Source organism: Balaenoptera musculus, chromosome 16, assembly GCF_009873245.2.
Source record: "Balaenoptera musculus isolate JJ_BM4_2016_0621 chromosome 16, mBalMus1.pri.v3, whole genome shotgun sequence".
NCBI lineage: Eukaryota > Metazoa > Chordata > Mammalia > Artiodactyla > Balaenopteridae > Balaenoptera > Balaenoptera musculus.
Window position 1 is genome coordinate 16,398,687 of NC_045800.1, and position 14,907 is coordinate 16,413,593.

The following is a 14,907-nucleotide window of genomic DNA, read 5'->3' on the forward strand; positions in this document are numbered from 1 at the left end:
TTAGTTTCCCAATTCATGTGACTGCATACGAGGGGCTCAGGTGCCTGACTTTGGATCTGGGCTCATTTCACTCCTTCACACCATCTATAAGTTCTTCCTTTGGAATGGTTCTGGGAAATATACACTGAGATTTGCTAGTCTGAAATATGCTACAAATCTTTCACATGTGTAATTCACTTCCAGGCCTCTGCTTCTGTGCTAAGACGTCCTCGACGTAATGTGACATGCAACGCCAATATGACACCCACCTCCTGGAATAAGGCTGAGGTTTTTTATGCTGAGAGACCTTGTATTTGTGCGTAGTGATGAGCTTGGACTATTAATCAAGCAATTTGATCAGCTTGAAAAATTCGGTAAGTTTCATACCATCAAAAAGTCCAACAGTGGGGATATGATATGAACTTGAAGGAAGCTGTGGCAAAATAGCTAAAGAGTATACATTTTGGAATCTGACCACCTGGGTCTGATCACTTGATCAAACCTTTTTGTGCTTCAGTTTCTTCGTAGGTACAATGATGGTGAGAGTAGGTACCTTGCTCGTAGTATTGTCTTGAGATTCAAAAGAGATAACAAGCCTATACCATCTACTCTTTCATGCAGTGTGAGCACTGAATAAAAACAAGCTGTTGTCGTGGTAGAGAGTTCAGAACGCCAGCACTGAACATGGCTCTTCCAGGCAAGGAAGAACAGTGCAAGGTCATAGATACCAGGCAAAAGACTGCGGTCATGCAAATTGGCATGAAGTCATTAAAGACTGGCCTTATCCTTATAAAAGAATCCCCAAAGCAGTACATACAGTAGAGGCCAGTCAGGGAGTTATGGTGGTACTCCTTGTGTCTAGTGATAAAGAGAGCAAGGATAGTGAGTGTGTGTGTGTGTTTGTGCTGTGGATCACATTGTTATGAAGGAAAAAGCTGTTACCTGCTACAAGTTCTTAGGCAAAGTGTCCCTGGTAAAGTGGTCATCACCCCACACACCAGCATAGACCCGAAGTCAGTTTTCATTGATCTCTCTGGTGAGCCTCAGGAGGGATGTTTTGAAAAGCGTTTGTGTAAAACATAAAGTTAATTCATAAAAGTCTTGTAGATAATCCTCCCTGACATAGGAACTCCTAGAAGGTTCTGTGGGACTTACGTGTAGGCTCTAATTGCCACTAGGTGGCAGAGGAACGTTATGAAACCAGCCAATCGTCACACACTAGGAAGCATGCATCTCCCTTTCTTTCTCATCACCTGGCGGGAGCCCAGTCTGCAGGATCCTGAGAGATCTTTCCTGTAACTTGGGCTTTTAGTCCCTGTCTTTGCATATACTCAGCCCCCAGAGAAGTCTGTGACCCTGGATGGCTGGTACTAGCATAACCTAGTGTGTGATTCTACTGTTGCCCGAACCCCTAAACAGAAAATATCAAAAGCTTTCCAACCTTTGAAGAATTTTCAGGTCTCCTAGAGCTGGACATTTGGAAGAAAGTCACCATTCCTGCAGCACTTTGCAGATGTTTGTTAGAGAGAATGAGCCCAATGCTCTGCCGAGCCATCTCGTTTCCGGCTGGCGGATCCACTTCTCAAACTGCCCACTCCCAGGAGGGGCCAACAACACTACTGCTATCTAAATCTTTAACTTCTTAATCTCAGAAATCATTCTTTTTGGATATTGAGCATAGTTTCTAACACTCCAAAGTTTGGGAGGCTAATTTGTATTAAACTTGAGTGACTTAATCAATGGGTCTTACTTTTCTTTCTTTTTCTTTCTTTCTTTCTTCCTTCCCTTCTTTCTTTCTTTCTTTCCTTCTTTCTTTCTTTCTTTCAAGATAAGGTTCTGAGTCTGAGCTAGAAAGCACTATTTTTATTTCTGAGCTCTGGTTCAGCTATATCCTATCTGGAGAGGGTTCAGGATGGGATTGATCAAGCAGCATTGTAAGCAGAGAGGAAATGCCCTTCTGGAAAAAGAGCTGCTTTAATGTCATATCACCACCACATGAAGAAGAAATCCAGCAGACTCTGCTTTATGACTCTGAATTTTATTACATTCAATATAGATTGCTAAAAATAACAAAACTTTCTCCTATCATTTATAACCATCCTATTAATTGTGCCAATTTCTGGAGAAAATCTAAAGGTAGCTAACTGAGGCCCTTGGTTTAAGAATCAAGTCCTCCTCTTCTATTTCCACATGACAGATGTGACTGAGGATTGGAACAGGGCCGGCTGAGATGACAGCAGGGCATGCAATTCATATAAAAAGGATGAGGACCTTACAGTCTGAAAAGACACCTTATCGAGGTGACAGGAAGCTGGGTTCAGAGCAGGCAGCTGAGAGTGTGTCCTCTGGTGCAGCCCCCTCTCTCCTACCAGTGCCCTAAGGCACTGTCAGTTAAAGCCTCAGTGTGTCTGGGAATCTGTTCAGGGCCTCCATCTCCGGCATAGGCAGTGCTCTCTTACTGATGAGCTACTAGCCTTTGGTGTCAACTGAGATGTTGCCAGACCATTTTTCTGTCCATCCAGCCCTCCCTTCTGCAAGTGACAGTGGCCATATGCTCCCTCTGGGGCTGGAGCTTTCCAGCAAAGGATCTGTTTCTCAGGTTAGGAAGAAAGTGGGAGAGAAAATCCAGCTTTCAAATTAAGGGCACATGAAATTCGGGGCTTCCAAATTAAGTCAACACAATCAGTTCCTTCTTTGAAGGAACCCTAGGCCCACGCAAGCCCGGGCTGGAGGTTCAGCTCCTCCTGCTTCCTATAGGGTTGTTGGAAACGCAGCCATCTGTGAATCAAAGGAAGCCTGCGAGCGGCCCGCCTGCCCACGGTGGGGGGCGGCGCGGAGGTGGTCAGGAAGGCTTTGGAGAGCGAAGGCAGACGAGGAGCCGAACCGCCTTTCTGAGCCCCGTCTCATCTCTTTGTCCAGGTGTCCAGGCAGGGCTTTGAAAGGTGCCCTGGGAGTGGAGAGCGAGCTGGGAGCAGCTCCCCGTAGGAGCTTCCAGCCACTTTACTCGACCCGCGGCTGTGAGTCCCCTTTCACTTCCCAAATCATCGCTTGAGGATTTCCCACGGCTTGAACCACGGCTCTGCCCTTCTTTTCCTTCTAGAGCCGCAACCTCACCTCCATCTGCGCCCCTGCCGTCCCCCGCCTCCCTGGGTGTAGAGCCCCGCCTCATCTCCTCCTTTGGCCCAGGGCCCCTCGCAGCCCACGGAGACACTGATCAGGCTTCCCTGCAGGGAACCTCGTCTCCTCTAAGTGGTTTTCTCTCTAGAAAGGAAAACCTCACTCATTTCTGTCTTTCTCATTTTACACGGTTTAACCCTGGCTTGACATGTAGGGAATTTTTCTCAGGGAGCCGTTTCCTTTTAATGTAGGATAATACTTGCTTTAGTAGCTGGGTATGTTGCTGGAGCTTTGGTAGTAAAACTGAGGTGTATCTAGAAATTTGCAAACTTGCTTTAGTGGGGAGTGAAAAATATGGTTTTCCTTAATAAAATCTTTAATAAAGGACTTGTGCTGCATTGGGAATGCACCAGTAGTGCATCCTCTGGGGTGGCTGTTTAGATGGGCAATCAGCCATTGCCCTGGGGTCCTTACACCTCATTTTATGATGCTTGGGGATCAGCAGACTTAAATTTGCCTTTACTTCAAAGGCCACTGGAAGAGAGGGAAGAGCTGCATAACTTAGAGCTTAACATGTCTAAGATTCACACATCTCCCAAGCCTCCGTATCACCCCCCATGTCACAGTCTGGGTGGGATGACAACTTCCCCACTCCGCATGAAGATCAGAGATTTTGAGATTGTTCTTTACTGGCATGACAGGAATCTTTGCCAGTTGTGCATATATTGATAAGAATCTAATGATCATCCTGAAAACTGCAAAGATGATGATAAGGAAGACTCAGAGGCATATTTTTAAGGAATCCAGTTAAAGTACAGTCCTTATATTAGTGGACAGGAATGCAAATTCCCAAAACACTTAGGTTTTGGTGCTGGAGCTGGGCAGGGTACAAAATCACCCAGGTTGGTCTTCAGCCAGAGCATGGCTGGAGAACCCCGATTGTGACTGCTGCACGCATGGCTTATGTCGCTGTCACTTTCAGCAGTTACTATTTTAACCAGGTCAGTGCCTGATCTCTGCCTGCTGGGAAAGTCAGCTGTGCCCTTCCTCCAGCCTCCCTCCCACCCCAGTGGTAACAAAGGCATTTCTAGCCCTTTCAGCAGGGGAGTGCTCAGTGCAGAATACAGCTTGGCTCCTGGGGCACCTGTTGGGACTGAGGGGCCTTCTCTCTGCTTCAAGAAGGCAGACCCCAGGCGTCAGGCCCACTTGGGACTTGGTGAGCATCCCTGGGGAAGCAGAGAGGAAAAGGGGAAATGGGCTCATAATGCAAATCATTGCTCACGCCCCCAAGTTTCAGTTCAGCCTCAGAATGCAAATGAGCTCTGCCGCCACCTCCCAGACAGTAAACTGGCAGGGAAAGCCTAGACTTAGAAGTAAAACGGTGACCCCTTCGCAGGGCCTGGTCACTTTTGGCCTGAGCAGGGGAGGAGTGCACTTCGGGTTTCCCCAAAGGAGACAAGTCAGGATCCAAGGGCTGCTTTAATTGGAATTATGTCTACCTGAAGAAGTCTAATTTTTCTCAGGATCCTTGTCATTCTCTGCGTGTTGCTTAAATAAGAAATGTGAATATTAGACAAATAAGGGCAGATAAGAAGGGCCGTTTTAGCATTCCTTTGGGGGAATAGGGGGTGTGGACCCTGAATTATTTTCCAGTGCTGCCCTGCCTAGGATCAAATGAACATTTTGCTCTAAAGACTAATTGAACTAAAAGTCACCTGAAATGAAAGGAACGTTGGAATTTGTGTTTGTGTGTGTATAAGCCCTCGGGCAATTAAACAGTGAGGAAGCAGTAAGTAAATCAGAGATCCATTACAAGTTAACAGCCACAAAGCAGGCGGTTTTCCCCTAAGTCAATTGTTTTATTTGATAAAGAAGTTTCAAATTGGGGCATGTGGACTAAAGTTCACTCTATTTCTTACAGGGTGTCAACGTCTTTGAGCCTGTGCTAGGCTGTTAGGCAGGGCCACCATAGCAAAAGACCACAGACTGGGTGGCTTAAACAACAGACATTGATTTTCTCACAGTTCTGGAGGCTAGAAGTCAGAGATCAAGGTGTTGGTAGGGCTTTTGTTTTGTTTTGTTTTGCTTTTTTCCTGAGGCCTCTCTCCTTGGCTTGCACAGCCTCCTTGCTGTGTTCTCCCTTGGTTGTCGCTCTGCTCCCACAGATGATGTTCTGATGTCCTCTCTGTGTCCTAATATCCTTTTCTTATAAGGACACCAATCACATTGGATTAGGGCCACCCTAATGACCCCATTTTAGCCTAATTACCTCTTTAATGACACTATCTGCAACAGAGTCACATTCTGAGGACCTGGGGGGTAAGGCTTCCACACATGAGTTTGGGGGGATTCAATTCAGCCCATAACACAGCCCCAGTTTCCTCACTGGGAAAACTGGAATAAAACTTCCTATCCTTTCTTATGTTTAGGCTCAAATGAGATAGGGGTGGGATGGGCAGCTGAGGACAATGTGCCTTAGGGGCCAATGTGGAAGTTGCATCCTCAGTATACGCCCAAGGTTTGGAGGCCAAGTTTGCCATGAAAAGATGAATTTGCAAAGGTGCTACTAAGTATCACGCTTTCTTAGCTATTTGAGCTTAAATGCAAATCATGTTTTCATTTACTTATTCATCACCATTGATTTCAGACCTACTCTGCTGGGCACTGGGTCAGTGTAATCCATTATCTACAGATGATGCAGAATGGCGAGCTGGCTGGATGAATTTTGTAGGAAACTTCATTAAGCAGGAGAAGACTTCTCATTTGTCTTCCTGTGCAGCTTATGGGGAGCTTCACAGAAAATATCTCTTGCCTTCAACAACTTCCCCTGACTCTTCCTTCCTCAGTCACAGGAGGCTACTCAGGATCTGGAGATTCAGAAGAACTCGGAGGTCACCCTGGGTTGGGGGCTGGAACCACACAGGTTAAATTCAGGGTGGAAAAATTCAGATTCTGTCACTCTTAGAGACTGAATATCTAATATAGTGAGGCAAAGCTGGGTTCTATGGAAAACAAGGGTCAGTTACACACACACACACACACACACACACACACACACATGGAGGAGTGTACAGAGGCCAGAAGAGTTTGCACTTGTCCTTGAGTAAAGTACGTAGCACTGGTATTCTTAACTGTTAGGGAGTCCCAAGCTGTGCTGAAGTGTGCCCCAAGTTCACAGAGGGTAAAACGACATCATCATGCACCCTCGATCTCTCTCTCAAATTTTGGAACTTCAAAGCTGAATGAGGAGCGTAAAATCCAAGCTCTGATGTCAGCTATGGGAACTCCTTCTCTGTTGGGTTCTAGTCACATGACAGGGTGTGGGCGAGATGGGAAATTTAGCCACACTGTCCTTGGGAATCCAAGGGCAAAGTGGTGACACCTTGATTTCTTTCTGGTGCCCAGTTCTGAGTCTGAAGTGTCACTGTCCAGGAGGAGTCCCAAGAAGAGAGAAGAAGTCCACAGCCCCGAAATAGATTCTGTGATAAACGGAGGCAGAAACGAGCCTGCAGTAAGTACTAAGGAGGAAGGGACTAAAGAGTATTGGAAAGTCCACTTGCTACATGACAAAAGCAACCTCGAAAAAATGGGAAGAAGAGGGACCTCAGGAATTTAACTTTTTACCTTGGGCCAACAGACCATTTTGTAGTTCTGAAACTCCTTTGGACTTCAGTATTGCTTTATTTCCAAAACGGGACTGGAAATGGGAATGACAAAGCCAAAAATATCAAACAGCCTTAGATCCTTGGTAAAAAAACACTAGCAGCAACACATGGCAGAGCTCACCTCCCCTGTGCTTCACATTTCATTGTAAGAGGAAAACCACAAGCTGAACCCTGCAAAGGCTATTATAATTAACTCACAAGTCCTCCTGTGCTTCCTAGTGGTTTTTGAGTCTCTGAGGTGCAGAAGTAATGTGAGTTGGGGTTATTTAATATGTGTTATGGGAGGAGGAAACAAAAATGCATTTTTAGTCTTGTTTGCTGAAAGAGTCCATTATGTCCATTTAATTTACTGTTTCCAGGTTCAAGGGAATCATCTCCACGTGACATTTATCTACGTTAATTTGGGATAAGAGGCGTTAACATGTGTCAACCCAGGTTTTAATGGCAAATGACAGAGACCAAGTCTGGCCCCTTGAAGCAGAAAAAGCATTTATTTAAGTGTATTAGATGCTGTCCTAGAACCCAGGAGGGTGGAGAATAAAGCTTGGAGGCTGTATAATCAGCCACAATCCCTGACGTCAATTCTGAGGCTGTCCTAAGTGACACTCCACTGCCTTTGCTTGGGGCAAGAGACTACAGCTTGTCCTGGACCACGTCTCACATTGAACAAACTCTGGGTCCTCTATAGACTGGCTGTAGTGGCCACCATCCCAGCACACCCCCCAATCCTAACCGAGGTCCTCCTGGTCCTCCCTCTCCAGTGATCTTTATGAGGCTCTCCCCCTACCTCTTTTGGGAAACCCAACCTGAGCCAATGGAAGGGGGCTCATGCTCTGGAATTATGCCTCCCCCTTGCTGTACCCCCATTGCTTTTGCTCAGGTTGGAGTCGTTCTGTCTGGAGTGACACTGGGGGCTTCAGCTTGATGGTCAGTGATGTTTGAAGAGGTGGTCCAGACCCCTTGGTAACTGAGCCCTCTAGTCTGGGTCCCCTTGTTCTGCTGTGGGCATGGTAGGCACTCCTGATTCTTTGAGTACTTGGTCTGTTAGAGCAGGCTCATGCATGTCTGAAGGAGGGACAAGTATGAAGCCTCAAGGGGCAGTGTAATCTAGACTCATATCAGGAAAGAAAATTCTCACATACACTGCAAGGCTCTTTTCCTGCAGGGACAGCCAGATTTATTTTTTATGCAGAGTGGTCACCTTGGAGGCCCACCAGATAGTAAAGGACCCCCATACTACCCTCTAGTGGCTACTCCTGTTGACACTCTCCACAAATGCTCCTGGCTGACCATTTATGGAAAGGACTCTTCCATCCTTTCGTTCTTCTCTGTCTCCCTCTGGGGGGTGGAGGGTGGTACAGGGCCTGGTGCTACTTCTTCCCATGACTGGGTCATGTGTCACCCTCTACAGGTTGGTGGTACGAGGCCATATGTTGAACATTTAACGTGGTGAAATAACCAGCTTGAGAATTAACTATGCCTATTTTTTTTCTCAGCTGTAAGCTCATCAGGAAAGAATGAGAGGTATTTTTTCCTTCTTCTTCCAAAAGAGGAGCCAGGTTCTGTGTCCTGGGTGTCTGGACTTCTCCTGTCTCAGGCGAGCTTTAGACGCCTGTGTTTTCAACAGTCTAGGTTCCTGCAGGAGATAGGACTTAACCCACTGGAAGGACGAGGGCTCTGTGGGTTGAAGGGGAGGGTGCAAGGGGTGGAGCCCCAAGGCTGGCCAGATGCAAGGAGTGAGGTTCTGAAATGGTGAAGACCCACCTTAGCTTGCAGGCAATACCTTGTGAAAGGGGACACCTTGGACAAGGGCTGGTTACCTGCAGGCCAGTGAAGGATCAGGTACTGATCCCTGAGACTCTAACAGCCAAGGCAAGTGTCCCCTGTACCCAGCCTGGCAGGTGAGGAGTGGAGCACTCACCATTAACTGTCTGCCAGCACCTGGACCAGGCTGGCCTGGGCTCACGGAGCTAGTGAGGCTGGCATCCGATGGATCCACAGCACCGAACAGGTGGCCTTGGACTGCATCCATAAGGGGATGTAAGGTGAACCAGCTGAGCACTGACCCCACGCTTAGAGGGGCCCTACTATGGCCCTACTAAGTTCCCAGGGTTCCTTACAGCCCAAGACTGGAGGTGGGAGCCCCAAAGAATAAAATGGATACTGGACTTCTCCCTGACCCTTAAGAAACCCTATTTTGGAAAAATTTAAATTTACAGAAATGTTACAGAGACAGTACAGAGAGTTCATGTCTACTGCTCGCTCAATTTGCCCCAAACGGAGGCAAATTCAGTAAGGGGTAGACATTGGGAACAAGTTACTTTTCCATGGTACATTGTCAAAACTCAGAAACCATCATTGGTACACTATATTAACTAAACCCCAACTTTATTTTGATGTAACTAGTTTTTCCACTAATGTCCTCTTTCTGTTCTAGGGTCTAATCCAGGGTACCATGTTGTATTTAATCACCATGTCTCCTCAGCCTCCTCTGATCTGTGACAGTTTCTCAGTCTTCTCCTGTTTTTCATGACCTTGACAGTCTTAAGGAGGGCTGGCCAGCTATCCTGCAGAATGTCTCCCAGATTGGGTTTGTCAGATATTTTTCTCATATTAGACTGGAGCTATGGGACCTGGGGACTTGCCCTTCTCATCACATCACGTCACATCAGAGGGTACGTGCATGACACCCACATGACATCACTGATCAGGTTAGCCCTCGTCACTCGGTGAAGGAGGTATCTGCAAGGTTTCGCTGCTGTTAAGTCACTATTTCCAATTCCCTATTCCTATTCTTTATAAGCCAGTCCTACCCTGTTTTATTTGCAATAGAAAAATAAGAAATGAGATGCTCCTTGCAGCTGAGTGCTGTGGAACAATTCCTGGTATATTTATATTTGAACAAGGGTTTTCTTGAAGCCTTCTGCCTCAACCAAAAGTAGCAACTCTAATGGTAGGCATTTCAGGCTCTGTGACAGTTGGGTGGGGGCGTGTGGGCTTGGGCGATAACTGTAAGCAGCGTTCTCAATCCTACCACTCAGGCAGTACCCTGCTCCTCTGCCTATATATAGGGCCAGAGCATGGAGTTTCCTGTTCATAAAATCTTAGTACAGATTTGAAAACTTAACACGCCTACATACATATCAGCGACTATCCTTCCACTTATTTTCTGACACAGGGTGTGAGTGCAGATTTAGAAGGGGTGATGGTTGTTTACCCGGGACAAATGAAGCATCTTTGGTTGAGGATGTAATTACAGAGGAATATGGCTCCCCTTCTATTTCTAGCCCAAATTGTTCCCAATGAGACAGTCATTCCATTTCCAAAGCAAGACCTTCCCTACATCTTTGAAATTGGAAGCTACATACATAAGGATGAAAACAGGTATACAACCCTCACCTGTGTTCCCGTTCATCAAGTAGAAAGATGCTGCTTTCAAAGTCTTGTGGTGGCCACTTTCAGCTCCAGGTATCACTTTCAGCACCTCTTATTTTCCCAACTGTTCCGATGACCCTGAGAGTTATGGATTTTCAGGTTTAATGCTTTAGACAGAAAGTACTTCTGTGGTTGGAATCAGCAGGAAGACTCTATGAATCATTTCGAATATCCGAAACGACAGTCAAAGTAGTTATTGGAACATTGCAGAAGTTGTTTATTGGACTTCTGACTCGTAGAGAAGCAAGGAATTTAGCAACAGATTTAGAGCAATAAGTAATGTTTATTCACACTTTGTGCTGCCAACATTAAAATTCAGCTCTGTAAGTCTCTGACTTGGGTCCTGAGCAGAAATCATCTCATAATATCCCTCCGATGTGGGTTGTGTGACAGCAATTCTGCAGAAAGTTGGAGTGAGGCATAGATTTCAGAGAAGTCTTTTGAAGAGACTGGAGATCAGGAAGGGGTCTGGAGGGGGTTCTGAGATCAGGAAGACCCAGCTGAGCATCCTGAGGCCTCCTCAAGATCGAGGCTGAAGCTCACCTCACACATTTACCTCTACCCGGCTCTTATTTCGAGCTTTCCTTTTATTTACCACCTTTTGCCGGAAGCTGGACTGCTGGGCAGAGGAAGAGAGCAAGATTCTGCCTCTGTTCCTAAGCGGCTCACAGTTTAGTGGGGGTGGAGACAGGGGGAGGGTGACGTGAGACAGACAGATGAACAACTGGGCAGTTCAACCAGTGGCCAGAGTTACCCAGGTGACAAGGTGGGGTGGGGGATGGGGAAGGGGTTCTCGGCAAAGACAGAGCAAGGCTGCGAGAGCTGCGCGTAACTAACCCAGCCAACCTCCATGGAAACAACAATATGTTGCTGCTCTTTAAAAAAATGGCATGGTGGGCTTCCCTGGTGGCGCAGTGGTTAAGAATCCACCTGCCAATGCAGGGGACACGGGTTCGAGTCCTGGTCCGGGAAGATCCCACATGCCGCAGAGCAACTAAGCCCGCGAGCCACAACTACTGAGCCCCTGTGCCACAACTACTGAAACCCGCGTGCCTAGAGCCCATGCTCCGCAACAAGAAAAGCCACCACAATGAGAAGCCAACGCACCGCAACCAAGAGTAACCCCTGCTCGCTGAAACTAGAGAAAGCTCGCGCGCAGCAACGAAGACCCAACGCAGCCAAAAATAAATAAATAAATAAATAAATATATTAAAAAAATAATGACATGGTGATTAAACTTCATCTGGAAAAATAAACATACCAACAGAGTTAAGAAAGTTTTGGGAAAGCATAATGAGGAGAGGAGGAGCCTTAAATATTAAAGGAGATCTGAAAACTGCTTTGAAACACTATGCTCTGGGTGTAAGAATCGATAAGTGGCTAGACAGAACAGAACAGTCAACCTAAGAGAGACCCCAAACATTTAAATACTTAGTAGATCATAAAGGAACCAACGGAGAAAGATTTGGATTATTCAAAAAATGATGGGAAATTTAGTTATTTGTAAAAGATGAAAACTACAGCCTCACCTGATAGATTAAAATACATTACAGTGGATTAGCATAAAAGTCAAACTTGAAGCCTTTTAAAATCAGAAGAAAATATCAAAATTGAGCACTTTCTAAGGGCCACATCAATACAATTAATTATTATGAAAAAGAATGAGATTTTCCAACAAAATAAAAGAAGTTCTTAAGTGTCTAAAGAAACAATATGCACCCAAAAACGCAAATGACAAACTGGCAAAAATATTTTAACACTGTGATAAAGGGTTAATATCCTTATTTTACAAGCAAACCTTACAAAATATTAAGAAAAAGACTGCACCAAAGGATATGAACAGAAGTGCAGACACCCAATAAACATGAAAGAATGTTGAATCTTAGAGATAAAGAAAGAATGCCCAATAAAATTAAAAGATAGCATATTTTCACCGATCGAAATAGCAAAGATTTTAAAATAAGGGACTTAGGCAATAGGTACCATGAGCCTCGAGAATATGTGTATTACCTTTGACCCTAAATTCCACCTTTAGGAATCTGTCTGAAAACTTGAATTTTGAAAATAACAGTCCCGTTTTTTTACTTAATTATTTTATTTTTTAAATTTTAATATTTTTAGTCATATTAATAATGTAACTTCACATGTATATTTTATTTGTTTTATTAAGTCCTATTTGTCAAGATAGAAAGCTATAATATATTTTAGTTAATAGGTTAACACTTTGATTTATAACTTTAAGTAGCTGGACATTACTAATTAGCTATGTTATTTATGAAATAGCTTTTCAATATTATCACATTAAATATTATATTTGCTATGCAAAGGAAGCACAAGGTAATCCCTTTGGAAAATTTTTAACTCATCAAGTATAGTAGAAATAACCCCATTTTTAAAAAAGCAAACTCTCCTTCCATAAATTTATGCTAACTGTGGCCAAAACCCACAAAATTATATCTGATTAGTCTCCTCTTTTATGTCATTTTACAATATTGTAAAGAGAAACGGTTTGCAGTCAACTTGTTGAGTTGCTAGTACTGTGACAACAGGCAAGTTACTTAACCTCTGTGAACCTCAGTTTCTTTTTTTAAATTAAAAAAAATTTTTTTAATTTTAATTAAAAATTTTTTTATTTTATATTGGAGTATAGTTGATTAACAATGTTGTGTTAATTTCAGGTGTACAGCAGAGTGATAAGTTATACATATACATGTATCTATTCTTTTTCAAATTCTTCTCCCATTTAGGTTATTACAGAGTATTGAGCAGAGTTTCCTGTGCTATGCAGTAGAACCTCAGTTTCTTAATCTTTAAAATGGGATTTTGCTGTTAGATTAATTCCCTAAAGTATCAGAGGGCAAATAATAATTGCTCGATAAATGGTAGTGTCATGGTTTCCATGTTTCCATGAGATCATTCTGTTCCAACTCCTCAACATGTGTTTGCTGATTTGATTTGGATTAACAGGTAAACCACCATTCCGTGTTTAGGAATCTGGTAGAGAATAGAAATCTGGTAGAGAGAAGGAAAGCATTTTGGAAACTTCTAAGGATCTTGGTGTTTGCTGATGAAAAGCCGGTGGGCACCATACAGAATAAACTAGTCCAAGCGCTCACATGGAAGAAGGAAGCAGGGGCTCATGGGAAATGGTGAAGTGTCGATCAGCCTAGACAAAAAAAAAAAAAAAAAAGCAAGCAATTGGCCACACCAGTTTTCAGGACATATCTATCCTGAAGGAAGTCACCAAAAATATTGCTCCACTTGAGCTTGAAAAAAACTGTCCTGAGGTTTTAGGATGTACCTGTCATAGATACATGTCTTCCTGTGAGAGACATTCATCATTTGTGTCAAGATAAACTTGTCCACTGGTGTTTCTGCGTGATGCAGGAGACTTAAAACTGGAGCGGAGACTCGGTTAACAGGACGCTTCTGGGTGGGATGACCTCTAGCTGGCTCCCAGATTCCCACTAAAGAAAGGGGAACAGCCTGTCTTAGAGCTGGAAACTAAGGGTGACTGGCTGACATGTGACAGGAACAGGGAGGGATTTCTGTCATCTACAGCTTAGACCCGACCTGATTCAAGGAAGGTGTGATCTAATCTGGGACTGACTCTGTAATGCAGACATCAGACAAACTCCCTGCCCCCAGAGACCACAGCTCGTAAAACTTCAAAGCCCGACCCACCATATCTGTGAATTCCTGGGGCTTATATTCTCATGATCCCTTCTGCCTCTGGCCCCTCTGTACCTCATGCAGCCCCTGCTTGGCCCTCTATCAGCCTGGCCAGGAACTCAAACCCTTCAACACTTTCCACTAAGAATTCACTCAGCCCAGGCACTTCATGACTTTAGTTGTCTTAACTCAGTTGTTCTCCACTGGGGGCAATTTTGCCCCCCCCCCCCGGGTGACATTTGGTAGTGTCCAGAGACATCTCTGGCTGTCACCTCTGGAGGAGGTGTGCTAGTGGCATCTACTGGGTAGAGGCCAGGGATGCTACAGTGCATAGGAAAGCCCCCATGACAAAGAATTCTCAAGCCCCCAATGTCAATAATGGTGACATTGAGAAACTACCTTAACTGAAGGTGTGAAGGTCATGGGGCTGGTGGCCTCGCGCAGTGCATGGGTTTCTGCCATCTCTATGACTTCCCTTTCTCCTTTTCCTGTCTCTTCCTCTCTCTTTCTCTCTCTCTCTCTCTGTTGCTTCTCAGGAGCAAAACAAATTCCTCTCCCTGTCTCATGGTCTGCAATTCAGCAATCATCTTTAGTAGTAAAACTATGCCTTTGGAGTCTCATCCCCTTTACCAAGCAGCTGGTCAAGTTATTTCTTCCAAATACCACGCTCTCCTTAAGAGGAATTCTGGTAAATACGATTCTACTATCTTATTAAATACACATGTAAAGGGACTACTTACCTGGGAAGTGGAAGAGGCTTAGACCCTCACCAATATCTGCCAAATTTGAGGGTGAGGGCTGGAGAGTGTGTGTGGGACAGCGGGGGCAGGGAAGGGAGGGAGAGAAACACCAAGCTTCAGCCGGCCCTTTAGGATCTTTGGGGAGCAGTCATGTCCAGCTCCAGCTCTTGGAATGGACAGCGGTCTCAGGCAGAGTCAGGGAACGCGGTGCTGCTGGCTCAGAGCTCAGCTGCATCAGGCAGAGCGTGTATGTCGCTGTGAACACGAGCAGGGGTCTCTGGCATGTAGGTGAAACCCAC